This window comes from Ochotona princeps, chromosome 18 (assembly GCF_030435755.1).
Source record: "Ochotona princeps isolate mOchPri1 chromosome 18, mOchPri1.hap1, whole genome shotgun sequence".
Taxonomy (NCBI): Eukaryota; Metazoa; Chordata; class Mammalia; order Lagomorpha; family Ochotonidae; genus Ochotona; species Ochotona princeps.
In genome coordinates, this window is record NC_080849.1 from 46,736,943 (window position 1) to 46,752,873 (window position 15,931).

The 15,931-nt window shown below is 44.2% G+C and overlaps 1 protein-coding gene across 1 annotated transcript in view; it reads right to left on the bottom strand.

Annotated features, from left to right (window-relative positions):
- L3MBTL4 (L3MBTL histone methyl-lysine binding protein 4) overlaps positions 1-1,941 on the bottom strand; it is a 391,255-nt gene extending 389,314 nt beyond the window's left edge. Inside the window, exon 1 of the mRNA XM_058677030.1 lies at positions 1,791-1,941. The gene's annotated coding sequence lies outside the window, so the exon portion shown is untranslated. The remainder of the gene's footprint in view (positions 1-1,790) is intronic.
- Positions 1,942-15,931: the final 13,990 nt, after the last annotated feature.

Genomic DNA, 15,931 nt, shown 5'->3' on the forward strand with positions numbered 1-15,931 from the left:
CGGTAACTTTCCATTTCTCCTTCAGCTCTACAGAAGGTGAAGGAAAGATGCAGGCAGGGTAGGGGATGGGATCCCTCTGCCGCCCTGGTCAGAGAGTGGGAGACCTCTGCTCCTCCTAGCCTTTGTCACATGGCTTTGGGGTCTACCTGTTCCTTGCCATAAGAACTCCTGGGGTTTTCACAACAACTCTCCCTTCCTAATCCTCATGGCCACTGTTATCGCACTGCGCTACTCAGCAGCTGCCTGCTCACCCATGAATGCGGTATTTGTGCAGCAGGCTCTGAGCCATCCGTCCAGTCCCATGCCACATACTGGAGGCCTATGACTCACTACTGCAAATGAACTGGAAGTATAATTTAAGATGTAAATCACACAGGTGTTGCGTTAAGACACACCACTTGAACCGCTCACCTAAGATCCTCATATGAATTTCACACACTTATTTCTCCTCAGAGCAAGAATGAAAGAAACTTTTTAACTGTCCCAAACTCTGTCTTCACACTCCCACCAACATCTTTCTTAGGAAATCACTGAGGGCTTGTTGTAGCGGAGGATCAAGCTTAGTGAGTCTTTTGGCCCCTACATTTCCTGGCAAAGTGAAAAACAACCACTTCCCCAAAAAAGCGCCATATACGCAAACTCATCAATGCCGCGACACCAGCTGACAGCATAGTTACGAGCCACTTTCCTTTCATTGTCCCTCCTGCTAGAAGATTCCGCATCAAGTTAGTATAGGATTTTCCTCAGAATGTCTGCTTTTCCACCCTCTTCACCAACTCTGCGTAGTCATCAGAAACCAATGAACTTGGCAGTTTCAGCAACTCAAAGGTCAGAATGCATTCAAACTATTTAGAATCACATACCAAGGAAAAGGTCAACCCACCACCGCCATTTTACACCTTGACCTTCTCCAGTGCTCGAAGGGGGTCAAAGAACATGGAGCCAAGGACCCCCACTACGCTGAGTTCAACCTAGGACTGAAAACCGGAGCCTGTCACCAACACCTTCTAGAAAGTTCCAACTGGAGCGTCTCAGGAACACCAAGCCAGTTTCAGGTTAGAAAGTTTCCACACTGAAACAGCGTGGCGTGGCAGGTCTCCGTGACCTCTAACTTGCCTGCACCCTCACACCCTCAGCAGTCTCCACTTTTACTTAGTTTGCTTTTTACCTGTTTTACTGAATTTCCACTTTTACCTCAGGCTCTCCCCCTTTTACTTAGTTTGCCTCCTCTGTTAAGTAGATAAATTACATCTGTACACTAACGTACGTCCTGAGGGCATTCACCAAGGGCTACAAAGGAATACAGCGGCAAAACAGGGACAAATCCCGCCAAGGGTTCTCAGCCTCAACAAGCCCTCGGGGAGCTAACTGCGGGGCTCGCCCGCGTGTGCCCCACCGGCCACGGCCACCTCGCGGGTCCCAGCTGGGGCCCCCGGCCAGGCTGTCCCCGGGACACAACTCCAGGCCCACGGGGAGAAGGCGGGTGGCGTCGTGTCGGGGCACGCGCCTCTCCTCGCCCGCTTGGCTAGCCGTCCCGGGGTGGGGAACCAAAACAAACAAACAAAAAAAAATCCACGCGGCTCGGAGACTCCGCGCCCCCGGCGCCCGCGCCCGTCCGAAGTGGCCCACGAGTAAGGCGACATCTCCCGCGGGGAGGCCGGAGAGCGCCCCGGCGGCGGCGGCGGCCAAACAGACACAGCCGCCCCGGGCCGAGCCGCCGCCAACGACCGCCAGCCCCCGGGGCCCGGCCCCTGGACGCCTCCCCCGGGCCGGCTGCCAGTCCTCCTTACCCCGAGCCCAGCGGCGACAGGCAGGGGCGACGGCGGGATCGCCGCGGCTCGGCCGGCCCCGGCACGACGCTGGGAAGCCCGGGATGGGGGGCTGAGGGAGGAGGTGGGAGGCAGGCCGGGAGCCGCCCCCCGCGCCCCCACGCGCATGCTCCCGCCGCACCTGCCTCGCTCGGCGCTGCATCCTCCCTGGGGAGCCCGGGGGTGCCACCGGGCCCGCCAGCACCGGGGCTTGCCTGAGGGAGCGAGGCGGCTTGGCGCTCGGCTTTCTGAGGCGCCTTTTCTCGGTGTCTGCGTCTCACCCCGCCATCCTGCCTCTCCACATCTCAGCTCCTTCGTACCCCCCTGCCCCCCCACCAGCGGCGGGTTTCCCGGGGCGCTCACCCCCTCGCGGTCTCAGCCCTGCGGCTGTTCTCGGCTCTCTCCCCTCCGACGCCCCTTTCCCCGCCCTGGACTTTGCTACACTCGCGGACTCGGACTCCTGGGCGAGCTGGACGAGCGCCGGCGGTCGCCGACCCCGAGGCTGCAGCGTGGGCCGGGCGGGACGCCGAGAACGTTCTGTCCCTGCCCTCATGGAACTTGCAATCTCACCGGCTCCCGTGGGCTCGCACAGCTCCTCGTCATTTGGGAAACGCTGGCTAAGTCGTTTATTTGGATGTTTCCTGAAAAGCAGCTGGTCTTTGAAAACTACCCTGTGATTTAGAATGAAATGTTCTCTACTTGCAGTGTCTTAACCATAAACTCCAGTATGCAAATAGTAGTAGGTACCAAGAAGCTGTGTGTTGGATGCTTTGGGGGAAAAAAAAGGAAAAGGAAAAGGAAAAATGGATAATTTAGCATGATTCGCAATAATAACATGCAAGATGAGTTTTTGTTTGGTTTTGGTTTTGGGTTTTTTTGTTTGTTTTTTGTTTTTGTTTTTGTTTTGTTTTGTTTTGTTTTTTGCTCTTGACTACGATAAGGCGAGAATGAAAACTTTGGGTTTGAGGGTGAGACTACCTATGGAGGGAGAACATAGTGTTGCTGTTGCAGAGTAAAATCTAAAATCCTTTCGCTAATGTAGCTTTTAAATTACCAGCGATGGTTACGCAAATGGTAAGGGCAGACGCAGAAAATGTGTTTCCTGTGCTAGTTAGAGAAAAACCTGAGGCGAAAAGCTACTGGTTTTTCCGGAAGCAAAAGGCAGAGCTGTGCAGCTTGAAGCACTCCTGATGGAATCCTGGGCTTGCTTCCTTCCCCTTTAAGGCGTTTGTGCTGAGACCTTGTCGGTTTCCACGCACTTGGTGGCAACAGTCCCCCCTGGGGGTTCCACCTGTGGCTGCTGTCCCTCTGGACAGTGGAATTGGGGGCACCCTGTGAGAGCGGCAGAGGAAAGTTTTCCTTTGGGCTTCTCAGGTGAACCCAGGCTTTTTGGTGATGGGCAAGAACGTCCCTGCAGGGTAGCTCCCCTGGGCCCTCTGTGGGTTTTATATGTCATGAACGACTCCAGGTGTCAACGACAGAAACATTAAACTATTCGCAGTGCGGAAGCCACCAAGGGCACTTCTGAATCCACCTGTCCCTCAGAAGACTCAATACCAATATCGTAGTAAATCCAGGAAAGCTGGATAGAAATTCAATTTACATCATCTTGTTCTCTCTCTTTTTAAAATGGGAAATAGAATTATTACCATAATGTGTGTATGGAATAGTTTAGCTTGCATTTTTGAAAGAGAAGTACTGCGTTCCAGGGCTAGGTTTAAATTAGGAAAACAATGCACCAATAAGACAGGTGGCCGGGAACATCACGGAAGACTGCTTAAATAGAAAGGCATAGGTGCATAGCACTGACAGGAAGCTAGTACTGTTTTCAGGGAAGTTGACATCTGTTATATATCATGCTATTATTCAAACTTTATGGAAATACAAGCAGGAATACATCACTTCAGTTCACTTCTTACAGAATTTTTTAAATGATAATGAAGTGAATCCTTTTTTATTTGAATAGCTGCAGATGAAAAGGAAATAGTTTTCATGTGTTTCTATGACATTTACAATTTATTATAATGTCACCAATGCCCCTTATGAGCAAAGACGTTTTTTTTCTTAATTATTTACTTTTTGATGATTTGAAACACAGAGAGACAAAGAGATTTAGATATTTTGACTTACTCCCTAATGTTGGCAACAGTTGGCCCTGGGTCACAAGTGTAAGGAGTTATTCCAATATCCTTCCCTGGACCCGGCGCCATTCCTTCTTCCTCACAGCTCATGAAGTTCGCGCCGGTCCAGCCGTCCACCAATCAGATGTAACCTGGCATTCCACCTGAATCCCACCCCAATCTTCCAGCCCCCTCCCCAACCCCGCCCACTCGCCAATCATCCCTAGGCATTCACCTGCAGGCACCAATCCCCTGGGGGCCTGGCCTCAATCCCTCCCAATCCCCACCCCCTACACCTGGCGGACAAAAAGGCCCCTCCCCCCCCCCCTCGCTCTCTTATCCCTCCTTCTCTGGTCTCTGTCTCTCTCTGGTCTGTCTGGCCTCTCCTCTCTCCCTCTCTCTTCCTCTCTTTCCCTTCTCTTCTCTCCCCTTCTTTCCTGATCTTCACCACCTCTACCCTGTTCCTGCCCCATTGGAATAAACCTCCTAAGATACCTTGTTGCGTCTGGTGTTTCAGCTCACGGTAAAGAACCAGGTTGTGGGAATTAGCTGCGCGTAATAATATCGTAATATCCTATGAACTAGAACTCTCCAATCTTTTTAAATAACATTTGGTGCTGAGACTGGTCGGTTTCTCCCGGCACTTGGCCACGTGGCCTTCGGGCCTTCGGCCATTACCGGGACCCGAACCATGAGAACTGCGCTCTGTGTTAACTGTGTTCATCTGCGCCACTGAGGCTCGTCAGCAGCTCCACTTCCCATCCAGCTCCCTGCTTGTGGCCTGGGAAAGCAGTCGAGGACGGCCCAAAGCATTGGGACCCTGCACCTGTGTGGGAGACCTGGAAGAAGTTCCTGGTTCCTGGCTTTGGATCGGCGCAGCACAGACCATTGAGGTCACCTGGGGAGTGAATCATTGGACGGAAGATCTTCCTCTCTATCTGTATATCTGGCTTTGTAATAAAAATAAATTTAAAAAAAGAATTACAGCCATTCTCTTATTTATTTATATATTTTAGTTTATTTGAAAGACAGAGTTGCAGAAAGCGAACAAAAGCTGGATCTTCCATCTGCTGGTTTACTCCGCAAATGGCCACAAGAGCCAGGCCTGAAGCAGGGCAAAGCCAGGAGTCAAGATCTTCAGCCAGGTCTCCCTTTCTGTGTACAGCAGTCCGTGGACCTGAAGCATTCTCTGCTCCTTTCTCAGGCACATCGGAGGGAGCTGCAATTTGCTCAGGCATCCAAGCTGCAAACGACAGCTTAGCCATTATGCCACTTGGCTGCATCATTTTTTTGTTTTGTTTTTTTTTAACAGATGTTCTTTAACATGCATGTATTATTGGTGAAAATGAAACTTTCCCACCTGCTCAGAGAGACCAGGTTTTTTTGAAGGAATCCTATTTTTGTTTTTATTTAATTTGTCAAAATTACTTGCTTTTTTCTACTTGGCTGTTTGTGTTTGTTTTGTAAGGAGGATTCAACCCCACTGCTGTGTTACTTGATCAGTGGTAAGTCTGGCTGTTAACTTAGATGTGTTTGTAGTAGTCTTGATTGTTTCCTAGGTTAGGATGTGAATGTGAACTTTGTGGCAGTTTATCACACAGAGGCTTCATTTACCTGCTTCATTCACCTGCTTTGATGTAATTAAAATTATCTTAGCTGAATTATCTCCACCAGCTATTATCAAGTTTATTAATGTCATTGCTGATTTTCTCTGTTGTAACACCTGTGTTAAGAACGCTGTGCTCCACCCTTAGGACGGCTTTTCATTCACAGCAAGTAAGGCAGAATTAGAATTCCAGGCCATGAGTTTTGCATGTCCACCTCTGTTAACTGCTGTGCTAGTTTTTGTAGTTGTTTCTGTCACAGTGATGCTTAAAAGACTCTACTTCAACCAGGCTTTTGGGTTTTCCTATTGTGGAGCCCCTCTGCCCTTTCCTGATTACAGTTGCAGGAAGTTTGTCTTTAGTAAATCTCGCTTTGTTCCTGGATCAGGCGTTTGGCTAAGTGGTTAAGGCACCCGTGTCTCCTGTCAAGTCCCACCACTGCGCTGATCCCCTGCAAGAGTCCTCGGATCAGGCTTATGGCCTCGCTAGGGACACCCAGTGACTTTTCAGCTCCTGCCTTCAGCTCCAGCTGAGTGGATGTTTAGAATATGCACCTGCAGAGGAAAGAAAGATTCTTTTCTTCCCCACACTGGCTCATTCTGCCTTTCAGATATTTTTTTTTGTAAAGAATGTGTTCCTAAGTACATTGTCCAATGTTAAACTTAATTTGATATTTTGTGAAAATTGGATAGCTTGTAAAATAAATAAGTCCATTGAATTATATTTAAATGTAAATTCTGACTCAGAAAGAAGCAGTACAAATTATTTTCATTAAATAAAACTACCTTTAAGAAAGTGATATCACAAGTTTCCGTATATAAGACAATATGCATATTATCCTGTTTTGAATAAATAACTTAAAATCTTTCTGGAAATATATTTAATAACATGATTGTACTTTTTTACTAGCTAATAATAGTAATTTATATATATAGCTTATAAATAATAGAGCATATATATGAGAGTAAATATAGTTTATACATATATATAATAAAGTAGTTTAAAAACATTGCCTCTGAATATAGTCCTTTAAATTTTTAAAATATCTACCTTATATGCAGTATTTCTGATGCTGCAGAGTCTATACAATCTGAGTAAGACTGCAGGCTTCATATCAAAGAGCAACTTCCACTACACCTGCTGCTGAATACACTAATAGGATTTGGAGAAAGACATGCATACAAACTCCAGAAGACAAACCACCAATCCCTTTAATCCCCTTTTCATACATATTAATAGGACAGCTACATATCATCTCTAAGATGAGAGATGTCCAAGAAAAAATGAAAAATTTGCTGGTAGGCAATCCATACTTCCTTGAATAGCAATATAACTGTAGCTAGACATACATTCTCTTAAAAAAATAGCAGGTGGCTTAATATAAAGAACATATGCTAGGAGTCTGGAAGAATGCTCATTTTCCTTTCTGTGCCATTTGACCCATCATGGAAGGAAACCAGCTGGCTCCACGGGATGTGTCTCAGCACAGCACTCACATTAAGACCACCAAGGGCAGCGCCGGCATCCAGTTCTCAGGATTGTAGGTCCAGCAATTTGATCTCGCTCATGTTCCCAGAGATGCTCAGACTAAGGAAATTTGCTGAAAACAAGAACACCAAGAGTGCTGAGAGACATAAGGGCCAAAAAGGTCAAAGGTTCCCGGTTGGTTTGTTCTTATCATGTTCCTATAAGCTGCAAAAGAAGGCAAATTATATTAGAAGATTGGCAAGTAACCAGGAAATCGGAACAAGGAGAGCTGGCTGCTCTTAGCAGACAATGTCAACAAGTCATGATTGGCAGGACCATTCTTCTAGAGGAAGGAGCCAGGCAGAAAGCCCAGGAGCCGGGGCTCCTGGAGCTGCTGATGCAGTTCCAACGGCCTGCGATGTTCTCTGCTCATTTCCTTGTTTAAAATAGTCCATCAGCAATATATGTACAAATCATCTCTTGGGGGTTGGGGAGAAGCATGCTGTTTCTACAGAACAAAAACTTGGGTTTTCTTCCCCCTTTGGCGATTTCACAGAAAAAAAAATGGCTTTTTTTTTTTCTTTTAAACGTATTAAATTTTTGTTCATTTGAGGGTCAGGGAGAGGAAAGAGTAACAGACAGGCAATGAGAAAGCAAGCTCTCATCCTAGGGTTCACTCTGCAGATGTAGAGGCTGGGCTGGAGCCAGAGCCAGGAGCCAAAAGCGCATCCAGATTTCCCGCATGGGTGGCTGGAACCCAGGTACTGGAGCCATCTTCACCACCTCCCAGCCTGCATTCATCAGCAAGAAACTGGAGTCCAGAGCCAGAGCTGGGGATGAAACCCAGACACTCTGAGCAGGATTCTTAGCCAGTGACCCAAACACCCACTTCTGGGATGCCTTCTTCTTTGCCTAATGGACCTAGCCTCAAAATTTAGAAGTAGGCTGTGGTCATCCCGTATGCACTAAGTGAATGCATAGATTCATATCTGAATTATTTCAATTCTATTTTGAATTGTCCTTGTTTTATTAAACTTTTAGTAAAAGTTTTAAAAAGCTAATATATTTCCTATTAGCTACCATTCCATGAAATAGAGTCAATATGTTATGGATTAAATATGCATTTTTTTTTCATTTTGATGTCCAAATTATAAATTCTTATGAATTTCATTCCTGATTCTAGAAAACTGAGTTGATCTAAATATGTAAAAGTGACATTTTCCAAAAAAAAGTTTAAAAAAGGAAGTTGTGTTTAGATTATCAAGAATACAGTGAATATTCTGAATATCAATAGTGCATGTTCTCCTATTTCTGTATTGAGCACAATGATTTTATATTATTAAGCTACTAATATTACTTTAGAAACAGGATACACACACATATACCAACAGTGTTATATGCAAGGGTATTTTTAAAAATATGTGGAAAATAAAAATGTAAATTTTGGGGCAAAACAATTGAAATTCATTCAGTATTTTCATAATACATTTTTATGGACTGTAAAAAAATCTCTACTAAATTGTTACTACATAGTGTTATGGAAAGAAATATATGTGGTCTTTGATTCTGTGCACAGAGGACCTAAAACCCTCAGAACCTCAAGAGTGACAGAGTGCCTTCTGCTACTCACAAGGAGACCCTTTGCTCACACTTTATGTTAATGAAGTGCTTAAGGGTAGGGCCCCAGGTAGTCTTAGGTTGAGACTCCAATTCAGAAAGAAGGTGATAAGAGGGTAGGGGGCTTCTAGGCTCAGCTAGAGCCTCTTGGAAGTTACTTTTAGGCTGTGCAAAAATTTTCCAGGGGAAGATCTCTGAACTTACCATTCAGAGGGAACTTAGGATATCCTTCTAACTGCGATTGCTGTGTGATGTGGATGGGAAGCAGTGGTGATGCTCTGAATTGCTGGGAGACTTCCAGGTACCAGGGAGACCAAGACTGAACTCCTGGCTCCCAACCTTGACTTTGCGGTGGTGTTTATGAATTGAACCAGCAGGTAAGCCTTTCTTTTTCTCTCTCCCTGTCCCCACTTCCTCTCAAATAATTTTTTGAATTAGATATGATGAACTTCTAGGTTGGCAAACACATTCTTGTGTTTTGCAAGTGACCCACCTTAGCTCCATGAAGTTAGCCCCATGCAATGTTAAATTTCCAGCTGTTGGGTGCTTTTCAAGGCAGCAATAATTAGGGCAGACAGAAAGGTTACTTATCTCTTATTATATTGTGGCAATATTATTTCTTTCCTTTTGCAGTAAAACGAGTAACTGGGTTTTTTCTTCCCTTAAGTACTTGAATGGTATACAAAGGATCTTCAAAAAGTTTGGGAAAGTGTTTATTCTTAGAAAACTATGCATGGATTTAAAATTTTTGGGCCAAAAGAAATGTGTCTTTTAATTCTATTTTTCATTAATTTTCAGAGGCAAAGTTGTAGGAAAACAATGCAACTGTCTGCTTTACACAAACATAAGGAAGCCTAGAGTATCACCACTAATGTTCTCTTATTGTCTGATTAATGTTTTCCTTAATATAGCCATTTCCTCTTCCCTTTGCATTCTCCCATTTCAGTGTACATAGATACTCAAATGTTTCCTTATTGACCACAAGCAGCAAGACCTTTTCTCTTTCTTCACTTTCCTTTTAGGGAAACCTCCTGCTCTTGTTCCCTTAATTACCAAACTCCTATAATCCTATTAAAAGCTATCTAGAGCTTCCACTTTGCCTTTAACTGCTTACAGTGTGACATCCGCCCCCTGCACTTTTTGAAACAATTCTCTGAGTGGTCACAAATGGTCCTTGGATTGTCCAAATTCACTTTATCATGCTGTTATCCACTTAAAAGATTTTTGAGAATGCTGAGCCCGTCTCTTTTTGCTTTGCTTTGAGACAAAAATCCCTCTGAGGTTGCTCGGAAAGCAGAGGGGAGGGGAAACTTTATCTGGTGGAATCAAAGATCTTTTCACTTTGGAGTAAATTCAGGAGATACAGCTTGTCCTTGGGTGGCATCGGGGACCGAGATCGCCTGTCACACTCCATCACTCTAGATCCCCCTGCTTCTCAGGCAGTTGTCCATGCACCCTCTGTTTCTCTGTTTTGTCCCTGTTGCGCTAAATATATGGGCAAACCCAGCTACCACCAGCCCTGGTCAAGCACCTGATAGAATAATTAGCTTCACTGAAATCTAGCTTCATTCCTGAGAGAGAATAATGAACTCATTTCAGATCCACTCTTGATCCATACATAGGAACTATTACACATGCCCACATCTGGCATAGGGGTGATACAGAATGGAAAGTCACCTGCATATGCACTTACAACATGTTTCTTGGTTCCTGTGATACAATTTTGATGCCCCCCCCCCCCATTTCTCTGACCGCCTCTTCTCAATCTCCTGACCTAGCACACCACTTTTCCTCTGCTCCCTAGCCATTGACTGTTGAGATTCTGTTCCTTCCCAGCCCAGGCTCCTCTGAGCTTTCAGAACCACTGATGTGACATTAATTACTCCTTTCCTATTCTGAGATCCTTGTGTCTCTTGCCCTAACATTTCCTGGATTTGTACCGTCACATTTCCAACCTCTTGCCAATTATCTCTTCATGGATTTCTCACTGGCTGTTGACCTATCTTCATCCTCCCTCATTTTTTCCTCTGTAATCCTTCTCTTAATCACTCTTTCTTTTTCTTGTTTCCTTGTCCTTAATTGAGGCTACTTTTCCCAGACATTGTACTTTCCCTGACACCTCTAGGTTCATCCAGTTACCAATTGTTATCGATATCTTTCTGTGTTATTATGTTTCTCCACACCTCACTATTTTTTTTCTTCTTCTGTTTTTTTTTTTCCTGTCCTCTCTCATGACCTACTTCAGGCTTTAGTCATCTCTTTCCTGATGTTAGACTTACATGTAATTCTGTGTCAGATGGAATAGAAAATAATCTACAGATAGAATTTCAAAGAAGCTCCATTATTTCATATTATTTGTAGAAAACTGTACAGAAAATCCAAATGGCTTCTCTTCTGTCCCCCTGTCCCTCTCCCTTGCACCCTTGGGCTTTCATCCTCCGCCCTTTCCCAGCTCAGCACTTGAGCTGGGTACCAACTGGTCCCTTCAGAAGTCTCAGCCTTTGCTTTGTTCCTCCAGCCTCTTCTATTTGGAATCTCTTTTTCCATTCTTTCTACATCATGCCACAAAACCCCAATTACCCACAATGGAAGGATCAGAAGTTTTTTTTTTCTGGGTAGGTGGGCAAGAAATAGGCAAGAATGGAATCAGTCCAGAAAGGAGTAGGAGAGCTGTGAACTTCACACATGAACTATTTTATACACATTTCTCTTGATGCTTAATGATCTTGATGGCTAAAGACCCATATAAGGTTCTCTCTCTCTCTCTCTCTCTCTCTCTCTCTCATCTTTATCTCTCATAAGAAAATAACTTCTGGAAAATGAAAGGGACTCTAGAGCAGCAGGCTAGGCCCCCCTGGGGATGTTGGCATCCCACATCAGAAGGCAGGTTTGAGTCCTGGCTGCACTGTTTCCAATCCGGCTTCCTGCTAATGCATGTGGAAAAGCCAGGGAGATAGCCCAAGCACTTGCTATTCTTCCTGGTTCTTGGCTTCAGCCTCGTCCAGATCTGATTATTGCTACTTTCGTTAATGAGTCAACGGATGGAAGAGGGCTTTTTAAATAGATACAAAAAAAAAAACTTTTAAAAAGATTTATTTGTTTTTATTGGAAAGGTAGATATACAGAGAGGAGGAGGAGAGAGAGAGGAAGCTTTTCCATCCATTGATTCACTCCCCTTTTGACCACAGCTGAGCTGATTCAAAGCCGGGAGACAAGAGCCTCCTCTGGGTCTCCCATGCAGGTGCAGGGTCCCAAGGCTTTGGACTGTCCTCTACTGCTTTCTCAGGCTTCAAGCAGATAGCTGGAGAGGAAGCAGAGCCACTGGAATTAGAACCAGTGCCGATATGTGGATGCAGGACATGTAAGGCGATGACTTCAGCCACTAGTCTATCACGCCAGGCCCCATAAATTATTATTTGTTTTTAATCCAGAAAAATGAAGCAGGAAATTTTCCTTATGCTCATTTATCCACTAATTATATGAAACATTTCAATACTTTGTATTTGCTGCTTCTAAGAAAACACCATGAAGTTAAATTCCTCCACCATCTTTTCACTCATCACTGTACCTCCTTAGAAGCAATCACATGAAATTGGAGCATTTTATTTTGCTTTAAACCTTTATTCTGTGACTTCTGAATTTCGTTTAGTTTTAGGAAATCATTCTTGAATTCTAGGTTACAAAAAACAATGCTAATTTTTAAATTGTTTTTGATTTCATGTGCTACTTACAAGATGAAGAAATCACAGGTGCACTTTGGGCAAGTTCAGGGTTAGAGTGTGCTGGCAGAGAACAGGCAGGAGAAAAAGAAATGTGTCCGTGGGAAGAAAGAGAACGACGCTCCCTGTTGTCAGGCTTCTTCTGAGCCTGAAAGGGAAGTGGTTACACTGTACCACCCCAAGACCCAGATGAGAGGAAGTGCATAGTGGAGAACAGTCAGGTGATTGAGAGGTAGACAGGTAGGATTACATAGGGCAGGGAAGGTGTGGCTTCCAAATCATGTCCCTAGACTGAATCCCTAACTCTCCATTTCAGTCCCTTCTCAAAGATTTCTGATCTTTAATCCTTTTTATTTTTTTTAAAGATTTACTTGTTTTTATTGGAAAGATAGATTTGGAGAGGGAAAAATGTTCTGTCCGCTGGTTCACTCCCCAAGTGGCCACAATGGCTGGAGCTGAGCCATTCTGAAGGCAGGAGCCAGGAGCTTCTTCCAGGTCTCCTACGTGGGTGCAGGCTCCCAAGGCTTTGGGCTGTCCTCCGCTGCTTTCCCAGGTTAAAAGCAGGGAGCTGGTTGAAAAGTGGAGCAGATGGTATACCTAAGAAGCCATTGAACTTGACGGGACAATAAGATGCTGGACTCTATGTTTGGTATACGCTTGCAATGGGGAAATCTCAACTGAACTTGAGCTGTGGTTATGCAACAAGGTTGAGGAATCCACCATGGTGGGAGGGTTTGGGGAGGGGTGGGGAGAACCCAAGTATCTATGTGACTGTGTCACATAATACAATGTAATTACTGACGTTAAATAATAAATAATTAAAAAAAAAAAAAAAAAAAAGAAAAGTGGAGCAGATGGGACACAAACTGGTGCCCATATTGGATCCCAGAACTTGCAAGATGAGGATTTAGCTACCGAGTCATAACGCCAGGCCTTAATTGTTAATCTTAAGGGTTGCTAAAAGATGCATATTCATCAGATCTTCTGTAGCAACTTCCTGCTGATTAGGAGCATAGCACTTGGCTATCCCAGGTTTGGAAATCTCTCCCTATCTCCTCTAATGAGCCCATATCAAAAACTGGAGGATTTCCAGTTGGTTTCTATGGTTGTGTCCCCAGCATCATCAACATTACTCTTTTAAGTTGTTAGCTTCTGGGCCCGGCACTATGGCTCAATGGTTAAACCCTCACCTTACATGCACTGGGATCCCATAGGGGCACTGATTCATGTTCCAGCTGCTCCACTTCCCATCCAGCTCCTTACTTGTGCCCTGGGAAAGCAGTAGAGGATGTCCCAAAGCCTTGGGACACTTGACCTGCATGGGAGACCTGGAAGAAGCCCCTGACTCTTAGCTTTGGATAAGCTCAGTTGCAGCCACTTGGGGAGTGAACCAGTGGATGGAAAATCTTTCTGTCTCTCCTTTTCTTTATAAACCTGCCTTTCCAATAAAAATGATTCGCTCTTAAAAAAAAAAAGTTGTTAGCTTCTGAAACAGGCTTATTAATCAGTGTGAGCAATAATGGAAAGAAACAAATTGCAAGTAGAGTGTTCTTTAAGAAAGGAAGGTCGTATTTTATTACTTCCCCAATGCTGGGTGGTAACAAATTGCCTCTGTGCAGATTACAACACCATCTAGATTGACAGTAAAGACTTTAAATGCCCATTTCATTGAACAGAATACTCAAAGTTGAGGTGACAGATTCTATTAATCACTGCACAGGTTTCCCTTATCTATAAGTTTATATTCTAAGGCCCGCTGGTTGTGCATGGCTACTTAAGACAAAATGTTCACAGCCTCTCACTGTATAAATTCACCGGAACAGTAGGTCAAATTACCCAAAGCAAATTTCAGGTTTTTAAATTTGGCTTCTTGAAGAAATCTCTAAGGGATTCTCCTACCAGTAGCAGCCCCAGAGAGGGTCAAGAAAAGAGGTAGAATAAAACATCTATCTTAAACTACAACAGCCTTGATACAGCAAAAGCTTTACTTACATATTTTGCCTTATGAAGAGATTATTTGAGGTCTTCTACTAGGCAAACTTATTTCTCATTTTCATCTATGTGTGTTCCTCTCTTTGCACGAATGTCCGCAGCAAAGGTGTCATAACATGCAATGTGTGTTCTGAGGCCAGACCACATACCCATAGGGTCTGATATGTCTGAGGCCAATGGGACATGAGAACTTAGGCAGCTTGCTGACACCAGTAACCATCAGTGGCTCCTGAGCCCAGTCCAGCATGTGTAACACAGGTATCCAAGATCTGCAGTAGTCCACCAATTATAGATCCCCAGTCCACTCCCAGCCCAACACATGTCAACACTATTCTCTCATGTGTATCTTGTTGCTGCTAAGTTCATCCTCCAAGTCTCATTTGTTGATTGTTCCTTTTTCCTGGTCCTCATCAGCCCTAAGGCATTTAGGTGGAGGCCTTCCTCTCTGTCTCCACTGCTTGCCCTCTTTTGCCTCCACTGGGCTTCTACCTTCTTGTTCAGATTTCTCAGTTTGTTTCAGTAGCTTTGTTTGGATCGGGATGAAGATGAAGTCAGTGACTTTTGTAAGTTTCTGCTTTTAATTTGACTTTATCACTCTCTCAGTGCCTTGTGTATTTTTTTGTTTTGTTTTGTTTTCTTCCGTTTTGCACATAAGTGTTCCATGACAGTTTCTGGACTTGAAAACACTTTACAGTGTTCAAGTGGAAGCTGAGTGATGGCTCATGAGAAATAAACTGTGGAGGAAATTCATTCTTCAAAATGGGGCTGAGCATGATAAATTTTAAGCAGGTGGAGGGTTGCAAGATTCCATCCCTGTTTTCAGGCAGAGAGAAACTCTGATGAAACTGGGCACATTCCAATAATTGTCACTAGAGGCAGTTCCCAAGCATTCAATAAACAGTAATGACCTCAGTGCTAGGAGAGCTGCATGTGTAGTTCAACCCTGAAGGATGTATTTAATATCCCTTATATATGTTTCATTATCTCCAGAGTCTACTTTCTCTGTCTGCCCTCACTACTCACTATTTTTGAAGGAAGGTATGCAGGTATCTAGCCTGTTTGCTTGGGGTGACACTCGGTTCTTTCATCACAACTTCGTGTTCCAAGCTTCCCGCTAGTGTGTACAACTCACATAACTCAGAATGGCAAATCAAGCTCACTTCCCTTGCACTTTTATTCCTGTTCCTCTTAATTTTTGTCTTTGTTAAGTGTCACCTCTATTTTTGTTTGTTTGTTTGCTATGAAGTCTGCAAGATGGTCTTAATAGAGATGTAGGCATGTAACTTGACAACCTATATCTTGCAAGAAAAAACAGCACAAATATGATTGTCCTTTTTGAATCTTAAGTCATCTTACCTTGGGTTTCAACTCTGAACTCATAAATCAGGTTATTCACATTGGTCTTCTGTTGTAGAGTTCCAATCCAGAGAATAGTTCTCTGCACTCATGTTTTTTTCACGGCCTCACATTTTAACCTGTAACTGAACCACTGCCAAAATAAATGAGCTGTACATAGGAGTCCAGAGATGAGATCTCCTTCCTGACAACTAACAATCATCAAAATTATTTTTTTCATGTGTACAGGTACCTAAGCACTATAAGTT